Here is an 8,910-nt window from a genome sequence, read left to right as displayed (position 1 = left end):
GGTTCCCTGTGCCTGCCAGGAGCGATTTCTGAGCATAGAGCCAGGAGTAACCCCTGAGCGCTGCCGAGTGTGACCCAAAAACAAACAAAAACAAAAAAACAAAAACAAAAAAAAGATAATGGAATTTGCACCAAAAGAGTTAACTGGTAATGAGTAACGGATCCGAAATTTTAACTGAGTTTCAATGAAGCCCTGTTCCTAGCCTGATGGAACCTGTAATAATGTGGGAGGCAGTTTTCCAGGCTTACTTTTCAACACTGGTCTCCAAAATATACAAGCAAATTCACCTTGTTTTGGTTCTACATGAGTACACTCATTGTTTAAATGCAGTGACACCTCATAGAAATAATAGCAAATGCAGTGTCATCTGTATGCTGTATAATTATCCACAGAACCTTCAGGTCTTGCTAGTGCTTTGTCATATTAATAGAAATGGAATTACAGCAGCCACCTAAGAGGTATATGATGATAGGGTAGAAAGGTAATTAGCTGCTAATTAGAATTTTCTGGAATATTAGGGCAATTATCAAGGAAATCCCACTCAGCATCACATGTAAGTTTAAAATGCCCCAGGGTAGTAAGGAGTTCTGAAAATAGCCACAAATCAGCACTCCAGTTCAGGTTAATCAACATTTCTATTACCTACTTGCTCCTTTTTAAGATATTCCAACTTGCTTTTTCTTCGGGTGGTATATCAGTCTGGAGTTTACACACAGGTTTATGAAGTTATGAAATTCAAAGTCTTTGATTGTAAGCCTGTGGCTAACAAAAATCACTTTTTGTTTTGTTTTGGGGTCACACCTGGCAGTGCTCAGGGATTACTCCTGGCTCTACGCTCAGAAATCGCTCCTGGCAGGCTCATGGGACCATATGGGATGTCAGGATTCGAACCACCGTCCTTCTGCATGCACGGCAAACACCCTGCCTCCATGCTATCTCTCCAACCCCCCAAAATCACTTTTTTTTGTTTGTTTGTTTTGGGGCCACACCCTGTGACGCTCAGGGGTTACTCCTGGCTATGCGCTCAGAAGTTGCTCCTGGCTTCTTGGGGGACCATATGGGACGCCGGGGGAATGAACCGCGGTCCGTCCTAGGCTAGCGCAGGTAAGGCAGGCACCTTACCTCCAGCGCCACCGCCCGGCCCCCCAAAATCACTTTTAACAAACATTCTTTTGATACTGTACCCATTCCTCTTTTTTCATCTTGGAGACTTATTTATATTTTTTTTTAGACTTATCATCCAGGAGCCGTGCTTAGGTAACCTGCAAACAGAGATATACACAGACCTCAAAGACACAGTCATGTTGACCTTATATGGACCTTAACTTCATGGTGATCTATTTGAGATTTTTTAAACAACAAGTCAAAGGAAACTTGGCAAACTGAATCTTCTTAACCATAAATTACATTGAAAAATTGAGCCATTAGAAATCTAGGAAACTATCTAGAACATAGCTAATTAATGTGATGTGGATTGCTGTTTTAGGATTTGTTTTCATTTGTTGAGTGGGAGGGAGGAGATACATACTGGGATGCTCTAGGGCTTTTACTGGCTCTGTAGTCGAGTGATCCCTGCTGGTGCTCCTGGGACTATATGTGGTTGCCTCTGATGTAACCAAAAGGCACAAGCAAAGGCCTATTGCTTTACCACCTACCTCCACAATTCCTAAAATATTTAACAAGATCCAAGGCAGTGATCAAAGTCACTCTATTCTTGATACAAAATGATAACCTATTTGAGGCTGGAGTGATAGTATAGCAGGTAAGGTGCTTGCCTTGCACATAGCTGACCCAGGTTTGATCTCCAGCATCCCATAAAGTCAGTCCCCTGAGGACCACCTGGAGTAATTCCTGAGTGATCCAGGAGTAACCTCTGAGCATTACTGGGTGTGGCCCAGAAACAAAAAAGTAAAAAGTAAATTATCAATTATTTCATCCAAGAGGGAAAAGTTAATATTCTTTACTCTCAATCTAGAAAATATTCACACCTAACAGAAGTCAAATAGGGACAATTTTTAACAGCTTTCTTCATCTGATTCTATATGTATGCACCCAAATTTCTGGTCATCTGTACATAAAAATATAAGTATTATCTTTTTATGACTAAATTCTAGTGTATTAATTCTCTGTTGTAATCTAACAAATTACTTCCATGGGGACCCAGGTAGTCACCTCAAAGGACCGGAATTCATGCTTTACTCATGGATGCTCCAGGGTTCAAACATCACCAGAAGTGGCCAGTGAGCACTGCTGGATGCGACTCCATAAAAAATAAAATAAAACAATGGGAAATGAAAACAACCTTCACACTCACTTCCATGAGCAGTCTCATGGCAGCTGACTTCCCCAGGTTGAGCAATCCAGACAGAGATAAAAACAAATACCCAAGATGGAATCTGAAATCTTTAATAACCTATGAATTAATCATTGCTTCTGCCATCTTTGTGTGTGTGTGTGTGTGTGTGTGTGTGTGTGTGTGTGTTTAGTGAGTCACTGAATCCTTAGAGACCACATTGGAAGGGAGGGAATTACATCAGCTGTGAGCCAGCCAGGAAGTGGGGGATCAAAGAGGGATTATGTTCAAAGTCCCCTGCACAGTTCTACAACCCATCTCCAAGGATCTTCTACAATAGAAATTTAGGAGTAGCTATTCTCTCATTTATTTTTTGTTTCCTTGTTTGTTTCTTTCCTGTCCTCTTTTAGGAAATTGCTTCCTTCATTTCTAACTATATGAGTCAAACAGGGCTCACCACTTACCCCCCCACAGTGGTTCTTGGGTTGAAATGGTGATGGTGTTTCTGGTCTGCCCAGTGAGAGTTTTCTGGCCACAGAACAATGCCAGAGGGATGGACCTTTGAAGTCCTTTTCTAAGAAATGACATGAATTTTAGGAGAAAAACTGTCTCCCTAAGGTCACAAATTCCATGGAACATAAACAATTGAATTTTCTTTCTTTTTTCCACATTTCTTCAATTGAGAACACCTTAGTTCCATGTGAAAAACTGCTTAGAATGATTAAAACAGAGCTGAGAACTGGGGAGTTGAGGAAGTGACACCAATATGGAATCTCTCACCTCTCAATAACCAGCTAAGCCTGAAACCAGCCTTAGCTTTTGAGTGGGATTTTTGTCAGAAGTGTTCTAACATAGCCTCATGTATGATTTTAGCCCAAAATAGTTTAGCTGGGGCTGGAGAGATAGTTCAGTGGGCAGGTATCTTGCTTTTCATGCTGCTGATCTAGATTTGATTTCAGCATCCCATATGGAATCACAGCCAGGAGTGATTCTAAGTACAGAGCCAGGAGTTACCTCTGAGCATTATTAACACGTGGGGCCCAAAAAACAAACAAACAAAAACATGGTAGCTACTTAAAATAAAGCCATCATAGGCTGTGCCTTTCATTAAATTGTCTAAATATTTTGAGTATGTTATTATTTTTCAACCTTATCGGATTAACTATTAAGATCTGCATATTTCCTATTGTACATCAGCTTCTTATTATTCACCTCAGATGTACTTTTCTCAAAAAATATCAAGTCAGGAAGCCGGAGTGATATCACAGAGGGTAAGGCATTTGCCTTGCATGCAGCTGACCTGGGTTCAATTCCTGGCATCCCATATGGTTCCCCGAGTCTGCCAGGAGTGATCCCTGAACGCAGTGCCAGGAGTAACTCCTGAGTGCAGTAGGTGTGGCCCAAAAACCAAAAGAAAAAAAAAAGAAATATCAAGTGAGGAAATATCCTCTTGTACCTCTTAGATTCTCTAAGTACCGTACAAGGAGAAAAGCCTTCTGAATTATCATTTCCTCTCTCCATTGTAGTACAGTATCTGGCCACATGGTACATCCTCAATAACTCTAATAAGTGTACTAGTAAAAGAATCTTCTAAATACACTTCAGGTTATTTCCCCCTAAGCTTAGTATTATTTTTGGCATGTGAAAATCAAGTCAATAATTTCTGTCTATTCAAATAGCTTTACACTAACTTCAAGTGATTTCCCTATCTCCTGCCCCTCTTCCACATAATTCATTAAACTACTTAACAATGCTAGTCCTGGGAAAGGACAATGTTTACATGCCTTCCTCCAAGAAATGTCCTTTTATCCTAACCCATTGTTTCTTGTCTCCAAGCAATTTCCCTGTACGTTATAATAGTCTCCATCAAATCATGGTGACTCAATGTTTAAAATAGCCTTTTGTGCAGAACTTTGTGAAAGGCTTTTTGAAAATCTAAATAGACACCATTCATAAGCTATTGACCAGATGTGAATATCTTTCCAAAAAAGGACTTTCATAGATTGATGAGGTATGATTTCCTCTTTCCTCTTCCATATGCTCTTCTCAGACATTTTTTTGCCTCTTTCAGTAATAATATTAGCTTCCTATTCTTTCCCTCCTTTCTTTCCATCCCTCTTTTCATTTTCTTTTGTGTCCTCTCTTCTCTTTGTAGTCTCTTTCTCTCTCTATTCTTTTGGACAGTGCCTTAGATTGGATCCAGATTTTCACACATGCAATTCAAGTGCTCTACCACAAGTCAAATTTCTGGTCACAATCTTTTTTTATTCCTGTTATTTCTGGCAGTGTTTATTACTTATTCCTGACTCTGTGCTCAGGATAGTGGGCTTAGTGAGCTTAGGAGACCATATGGAGGGCCCGGAGAGATAGCACAGTGGCGTTTGCCTTGCAAGCAGCCAATCCAGGACCAAAGGTGGTTGGTTCGAATCTCGGTGTCCCATATGGTCCCCCGTGCCTGCCAGGAGCTATTTCTGAGCAGACAGCCAGGAGGAACCCCCGAGCACCGCCGGGTGTGACCCAAAAACAAAAACAAAAAAAAATAAAAGGAGACCATATGTAATACCAAGTATTGAAGGTGAGTACCCTACCCACTGTACTATAATTCTGGTTCCACAATATTTTTCTTTAGGGAAAGATCTCAATTCTTTGTTAATCATTTTTGATCATGTCCTTAATAGTCTTTTCAACTATTGTGAAATAATGTAAGATCACTTCTTGGCCTTTTGGCTAAAAATCAAGTGTAGTATCCTGTTCTTATCAGTTTAATATCTGATATGTCGTCTATCTGACGACAATATATTAAATGGATTTTTGGCACTAGGAACTGGAATAGGAGCTTGCTCCGTCCATTCCACACATCAACCTGGTATTGCAGTACCTCCAGGAACGGTGCACCAAAAAAAAGAAAAAAAAAAGAAATAATGTAGGGTGACAGTTTTCAAAATCAAATTCTCCCGAAAAGAGATGTATAGCTGTGGTTGAAATAGCACATTGAAGTCAGAAAGGGAAATATGTGGCCAGACAGATAGTTCAGTGGGCTGAGCACATAGTTTGCATGCTGGAGTTCCGAGTTTGATCTCAGCTCTGCATGGTCCCCTTAGCACAGAGATGGATCCTCTGAGTATAGAACTGTCCAGTTTTTTTAATCTTCTATTTCTCTACTGAACATGTCTAGCCATTCCTTTAGATTCTTAAACTTAATGGAATATATTTATAATGGCTGGTTTTTTTTGGGGGGGGCACACCCGACGGTGCTCAGGAGTTACTCCTGGCTGTCTGCTCAGAAATAGCTCTTGGCAGGCACGGGGGACCATATGGATCACCAGGATTCGAACCAACCACCTTAGGTCCTGGATCGGCTGCTTGCAAGGCAAACGCCGCTGTGCTATCTCTCCGGGCCCATAATGGCTGTTTTTAACATCTTTATTTACTAATTTTATCTACATTTAACTTGTCTGTGTCAAGTCAGTGTCAGTGCATTACTGGGTCTGTTTCTCTTGACTGATGTTTTCTTCTTATTTATTGTAGTTTCCTATTTGCTTGCCTCTTTCATTCTTTTTTCCCTGGATACCCAACGTTGTGAATATGACCAATGTAGGTGCTTTTCTATTCCTGTAAGTGTTTCCTTGAGTTTTATTCTAAGGACTAGTGTGATTACTTGGAACATTCTGAGCTTTCCAAAGCTCAGTTTACTCTAGGTGGAAAGCTCCTTTCAACACTTCATGGGTTGCCTGCGAAGGGCTCCCTCTCCCAGCCTGAGTAGCCCCACACTCAGGAACTCTCAGAAGATGGGGATCTCTGCGGTCTCTGAGCACCCCCTCTGGACCCCACCCTGTCCCCTTCCTCAGAAACCCCTATTCTACTTTCTCTCAGACCCCCAGGTTCCCCCATACTCCCAGAATCCTAAGTTGTCTGGAACCTCTCCAGGTAGCTGCTTAGATAACCACAGGGTCTGCCTCATTTGTTCTCTCTCTTTCTTTCTCAGGAATTACTGTCCTCTGCTGCCTGGTGTTATATGTCTGAAAACACTTGTTTTCTATATTTGTCTCACTTTGGTTTTGTTTTGTTTGTTCTTTAAGCACTGCTGTGACAGGAAATAGCCAAGCAGATGGACCATTTAATGCTCGGCGAGTGAGTGCAGTTTGGGCCCTGTGGTGCCGGAGCTATCAGGAGACTGTGCATATAGGGCTTACACCCTTCAACCCTTGTACTATCTATCTTCCTAGCTTCTAGCGTTGTTTGTGTGTGTGTTTGTGTTTGTGTGTTTTTGCGTGTGTTTGTAAGCGCACACGTGTGTGTTGAAATGTCGGGGCGGTTGAGGCCACCTCTGCACTTCTGTCAGAGCTCAGGGCTTTCTCCTGGCTCTTTGCTCAGGGCTCATTTCTGGCAGTGCTCGGGGGACCTTATGTGGTACCAAAATTTGAACCAAGAGGGGCCTCATGAAGGCAAGTACCTGCTATACAGCTCCTGGCCCTAACCTGTTGTTTGTTTTTCAAATGTCTCAGGTGGGAATGTATATTCAGTCCCTGACACCTATCTTGACAGTGGACTTCCAGGTCCATCACTGGAGCTCTCTGTACTAGTATCTGGAGCCCTGCTTATTCTATACTCTTTTTTGGTGATGATGGGAGGGGGTCACACCCAGCAGTGTTGAGGGTTTACTCCTGCTTCTGAGTTCAGGACTTACTTTGGGTTCATGGGCTCTGGGGACCATATACGATGCTGGGGATTGAACTCAGTTTGGCTGTGTGTAAGACAAATCCCTACCAGTTGTATTATAGCTCTGGCACTCATACACAGTCTGAGATGTCCTTCCTTTCTTTCCTGTCTGCATGACAAGATTTACTTCCAACATAATCTCCTCCCAAGCCTTCCCAGCACCTTTCCTGTTTGCTCCCTGGCATTATCTATGCAGATACCTTAACCATGTTCCTTCCCCTCACTGAGGTCTTGTGTACCTGGACTATGGCTTGTTTGTCTACCTTTTATATCTAAACTTAACATAAATGAGCTATCCAGATGCTCAATATATGTGCAGGGACCTCAGTGGTAGCATGGTACCTATAATACGCACACAGAGAACAATCTTTACAAGTTAGAACCGAACCATTTCTATACTCTGATCTTGAAGTTCAGATACTGCCTATCTTTTGGGAGGGTGGGTCACCCCCAAACTCCAGTTCTCAGGGATTGTTTCTGGCAGCGCTTCACACATATGAAGTGCTGAGGATCAAACCAGCTGTCTAAAGGCAAGTACCTTACCCTCTATATTGTATTCCTTTAAATCCACTCTATCATTAGCACAATGCTCAGTGCTTCCAATGCTAGCGACTAGAAGTGTGTCTGTTTATAGCTTACCTATTGGTAGGACAGTTACAGATTGCTTGGCACATGTCTGTCCATATGAGCATGCTGAGCCTGAAATAATTTCAGTATGTCACGGATTTTGAAAAACGGCTTGTGAGTGATCTGGCAGAATAAAATTGTAAGCTGTCAAGTAAAACGGCCTCATTACTTTCTCCTGGGGTGTAACTCTCCTGGCTCAGCCACACTCAATCTCTAGATACGTTATTGCCTATGAAACTGTTAATACCTTGCACAGCAGAAACAAGGGATAAGATCTTTCATTCGGTTTGTCAAGAGTTAGGTTGGTAGGATTTATCATGGGGCTCCTGCATACTATACACGTTCTGTTATGCTAAACTGTGCTCCCACACACACCCCCACCCTAGATCTCTGGAACACTGTGTAGTTTGAGCCTCAATCTACTTCAGACCTCAGTGATTTCTTTGTGTGCACAATTTAATTAACTTTATTTAGAGGAATAGCAAGACTAAGATGATGGCTCAAAAAAGCAAGGTGGTTTTTTTTGTATGAGGGATCTCTGAATTCAATTCTCTGCACCACACAATACCCCCAAGTACCACCAAAAATGACCCTACTGTCCTCCAAGCCCCCCAAAATGACATAGAGACTGGGAGATGGCTAGAGTTCATGCCTAGAATGTAGAAGAACTCCTTAGTGGCCCTGACGGCATGCAGTACTGCTCCACCAAAAAAGTTTTTGGGTCACACCCAGCAGCGCTCAGAAATCACTCCTGGTAGGCTCAGGGGATCATATGGGATGCCAGATTTGAAACATCATCCTTCTGGATGCAAGGCAAACGCCTTACCTCCATGCTATCTCTCCGCCAATCCCCAATTTTTTTTAATGACATTACATAGGACCTCTTAAACTAAAAACAGCAAAATGTGAATAAAGAACTGATAGATATCACCCATAATCCTGCTACTCAGGATGTATTTCATAGCAGTTATGATAAAGAAAACATATAGCTTTCAGATTGTGTTTATATGTTGTATTACTATATCTGCTTTTCCTAACTTCACATTTTTTTCAGGGGAATTAATAATTTCTCTGAATTATCAAAGCAATAAAAATTGTACTTCTTTTTTTTGGGCCACACCCAGCAGTGCTCAGGCTGTCTGCTCAGAAATAGCTCCTGGCAGGCACGGGGGACCATATGGGACACCGGGATTCGAACCAACCTCCTTAGGTTCTGGATCGGCTGCTTGCAAGGCAAACGCCGCTGTGCTACCTCTCCGGGCCCTAAAAAT

The 8,910-nt window shown here is 42.1% G+C and overlaps 1 non-coding gene across 1 annotated transcript; it reads left to right on the top strand.

Annotated features, from left to right (window-relative positions):
* Positions 1 to 5,000: 5,000 nt before the first annotated feature.
* LOC126014910 (U2 spliceosomal RNA) lies at positions 5,001 to 5,193 on the top strand. The gene has a single exon (XR_007497859.1). It is a non-coding gene; the product is annotated as a U2 spliceosomal RNA (small nuclear RNA).
* The last annotated feature ends 3,717 nt before the right edge of the window (positions 5,194 to 8,910 follow it).

Source organism: Suncus etruscus, chromosome 7 (genome assembly GCF_024139225.1).
Source record: "Suncus etruscus isolate mSunEtr1 chromosome 7, mSunEtr1.pri.cur, whole genome shotgun sequence".
NCBI classification, from domain to species: Eukaryota; Metazoa; Chordata; class Mammalia; order Eulipotyphla; family Soricidae; genus Suncus; species Suncus etruscus.
Note: the sequence above shows the minus strand (reverse complement) of the source record. Positions and strands in the feature narration are given on the sequence as shown.